Raw genomic sequence first — 4281 nt, 5'->3', positions numbered from 1 at the left:
TTTGTAACTGTTTTGTGCTGGCTAGCTCCTAGTAGCTCTAGTGGTTAGGCAACATGCACAGGGTCTAAACGGTGGGAGCTCGAATCCCCACGGGAGCACATTATTTCTCGAACGAGAAGTTTTTAGGGCATCTCTAATAGTTTGTATGTTAGTTTGTTGATAAAATATGTCATGTCATCAACCAACACCTTAACATATAACAACTTCAATGGGTTGTATCTAGTTTGCCCAATAGGATGTGGGATAATAAATGGGGTGCTCTCTCATTCTACATTGGAGCTTGTGCAATGGATGTTGGTTCATGTACATACAACCTTCCTCTCTTTTCTCATTTATTGTATGACACATCATCAAAAATTCTATATGGCAAAATCTACCATCAACTATCTTACAACCATTGGAGATGCCCTTATCGAACAAACCAGCTCGTGTAGCACGGCAGCATAGATGGGCCGGCCCACGCAAGCAAGCGCGTGACCACCGGTTTCGTTTGGCGGCGCTAAAAGCGCTAGTTAGGAGCTCCCGAATCACGTACAACAAGCTTTAATCAAGAAAGAAGTATACAAATCATCCCCAAATTCACTCTTTGGGATACATTATCCCTGAATTCAAAACCGAGACAAATAATACGTTGAAATTACTAAAACGGGTTAATAACCCCGTTGAGTGGTTTTTGTCTAATCTGGAGCGGTTTTTGTCCGGAGTCCAATCGACCGCACTGTTTGTTTGCAGCGGCGAACTACGCGTCGTTCTCCCTGGGCTACACGCTGGAGCTGGAGAAGAAGCTGACGGCGCGGGACGCGGAGGTCGCGGCATTGCGGGAACAGCTGGAGGCGGCGAAGGCGGAGCTCGCCGCCGTGCAGCGCGCGGCAAGCGCGGCGCGGGAGAAGGCAAATGCGGAGCTCACCGCCGAGGAGCATGTCCTGGGGCCGAAGGAGCGCGTGCGGCGGCGCGCGGAACACGCGTTGTAGGAGTACGAGCGCTGGCGAGGTAGTAGGAGAGAGCGGTGCCGAGGACATGAGGCGCCGTCCGGCCGCCTGGTTACCTCGTTGATTGATTTATTCTCTACGTTGTTGAGTGTTGACCCATTTCGTGCTCACGTTCACCTGGTGATGGCTAGATGACTCGTCGGCACATGTCACGGCCGCTGCTGCTCCGACTACCTCGACTGTACCCACCCAGCAGATGAGGACATGATGTTGATTTCGCTTCTGGTGTCGTTCGTCGGCGAAGCAGAGTGGCAGCGGAGATGGAGGCGCACACATCTGGACACATGGCTTTGTTCCTTCGGCGACGGGCAAGCGGCAGACGACGGCGGCAACGACGGACGGCCGACGGCGCGTGCGATTGCCAAGCCCTAGCGAACGAAAGAGGAGAGTTTCTGGAGGCGACGGTGCTCTGACGAAGAAAGAAAGGAAGGAGACGAGGTGATAAAGGAAAGAAAAAAGAGAGACAACTGACTAATGGGACCCACTCAAGGTTTTTTGCCCAGTCAACACGTAGCATCATGGTAGGACGAAAACCGCTTCAGATTAGACAAAAACCACTTAAGGGGATTATTAACCCGGTTTCAATAATTTCAGGGTGTTATTTGTCCCGATTTTGAGTTCAGGGGTTATGTATCCCAAAGAGTGAATTTGAAGATGATTTGTATACTTATTTCTTTAATCAATCACTGGGTTAAACCCGCCTACGACTTCACAGATTGATTGAAGTCTAGTAGGCCAGAGACAAAAGCACAAACCGGAGAAACCCAGGTCAGGTGGTAATTCATACAATGGAGCATACAACGACACTATTGATAAGTCAAAATCAGATTTCATCAATATATTTAATTAAATTAACTGCCCCAACGTCTTATATTTAGGAATTGAGGTAGTGTGTTTTAGTATTTTGGACCACATAAAGAAGGACAGTATAATCTGTAAACACTATGTCATTGTCATAAAGCCTGCAATTCCAAATATTTATCTTCAGGTTTGCTATATGCATATTAACTAGATGATGTCTCGTGCGTTGTTGTGGGAATGTTTGCAATATTTCAATGAGATTTTGATTATATGAAACATGAATTCTTGAAACAATAGTTTCTGAAATTATATAAGAATTAAATGTAAATAGCATAATAAAATAGAATTTTACATGCATGCATGTTGTAGTGGATTTTTAATATGCATAGTTGCATGTTAAGGTGAGCCCGTTCTTATGCATGTTGAATGATGAGATGACATGCTTGCATGTTAAGAGAAATATTTTAATAAGAACTAGCTATTTAGATATAAAAGATAGGTTCTAGAAATTAACAGGACAAGAAACCATATAATGGAACTTCCCTACGCTCGGGGATGAGACGAATCCCAAATCTGATCCGCCATGATAACTGGCTCATATGTTTCTTTGCCTAATCAGAGCAAGAGAGATAAACAAAGAAGGAAATGCATGGTTCGACTTGCCCCTAGCCAAAAAGTTTGTGCAACTGATATAAAAAAATATAAAATAACAACTTTATTATTGTTTCTATGGCATATTTCCTTCAAACTGATCCTACCTTGTCTGGTATATGTACAGACTTTAGTTTCAAGACATGGCTTTGGCACTTTCCAGCCAATGATGAATGCAATATAATTGTGCAAGGCTAAAGTCTGGTCTTTTGTCTCTGCAAGTGCAATGTCTCACTGTTTTCAATCTTAGAAGAGGCCTCTTAGAAACAGCATGGAATGAGCTGTACAACTTGTTTGCGTTATCTCAGCTAGTTGGACCTGGTTTATCATCGTGATGTGTCGTGTTTTTTTGGTTAGATGCAAATGTTCCGCTGTCTGCGGTCTGCCTTTACTTTCAGTGTAGTTCCTTAACCCAAGAACATATTATATCGTTTCAAATGTATCAACTTGTTTGTGCTATCTTTGCAAATGGGTACCCCTCGGCTAATGATTTTGTTGGCAAATTTATCATGTACCCCTTAAGAGTCAAGACTCGTAGTTGATTCCTACTAGCATATTTATCTCTACATACACACAATTATGTTAACCTATACTTATATTCAATAATATTCCCTCTGTTTCTAAATATAAGTCTTTTAGATATTTAATTGGATCTACATACAAATGTATATAGACGTACTCTAGAGTGTAGATTCGCTCATTTTGCTCCGTATGTAGTCCACATTGGAATATCTAAAAAATACTTATATTTAGGAACGGAGGGAGTATTTTATAGTTACATGTATTTTCAGTTTTAGTTCTCATATTATTAATCTAAAATAGTCATATTCATACACCCAAATCTTATTGAAGTATATTGTAGGAAACTCCGGCAGCAACGAGCGGGGTGTCATCTAGTATACACACATCTGAAGAGACTATATAGATATTTTCTATTGAATAGGTAATTATATATATATCCCATGTAAAAAAGCAATTATATATTCATGAACTGTAAGAACAAAGATGAGGAAAGCAGATAAACAAAAGACTGTTTACCAAATGATTAGGATCGTCAGGAAAAATTAAAGTTTGCAGAGTAGTGAAGGTTTATACACTAGTAAAAAAAAGGGTCAAATGTGAAGCACATTAGTGCCGGTTTGAATTTGAGCCGGCACTAATGTGACCATTAGTGCCGGTTCCAACGGCTAGGCGGGCGGGCATCATTAGTACCGGTTCGTGGGCAACTTTTAGTACCGGTTCATGCCATAAACCGGTACTAGAGTTTTTTAGTAAACCGATTTTTAGTCCCACCTCGCTAAGAGAGAGGCAGTATGAGCGATTTATAAGCCGTGAGTGCACAGACAATGACGAAGAGTTGCAATGCTCACCTGCATATTGATTAGCTCCAAGCCTTGCGGAATAGCATAGATTGCACTGAGTTATGTGCAGTGCAGTCTACACTATTCCGAAAGGCTTGAAGCAAATTAACCAGCATTGCACCTCTTTTTTATTTTTAATAACTTATTTGAACTCCGGACTTCTTTTGTGTTCCGTATGCAGCATTCAAAGCGACGTCATCAATTTCCAACATGTTCTGACATCATTTATTGTTTTTCGGTCATTTACCTAATTGTTTAGAGAGCTAAATGACCGTGAAATTGAAAATCACTACAAAATGAATCCTGAAAATGTTGAAACTTGGCATGGTATCATCATATCACCCGCATAGTATGCGCGAAAGAGTAGAGAGGGTCACGGCAAAAACTGGACGCACTTCGTGTACAAACTGGACAAACTCTTTCGGAGTATCAGGGTTTCGGACGAGAACTCATCTGTTACACGGCCACTTCAATGTTTT

Source organism: Triticum dicoccoides, chromosome 7A (genome assembly GCF_002162155.2).
Source record: "Triticum dicoccoides isolate Atlit2015 ecotype Zavitan chromosome 7A, WEW_v2.0, whole genome shotgun sequence".
In the NCBI taxonomy this organism is placed as follows: domain Eukaryota; kingdom Viridiplantae; phylum Streptophyta; class Magnoliopsida; order Poales; family Poaceae; genus Triticum; species Triticum dicoccoides.
This window is presented reverse-complemented; position numbering follows the sequence as displayed.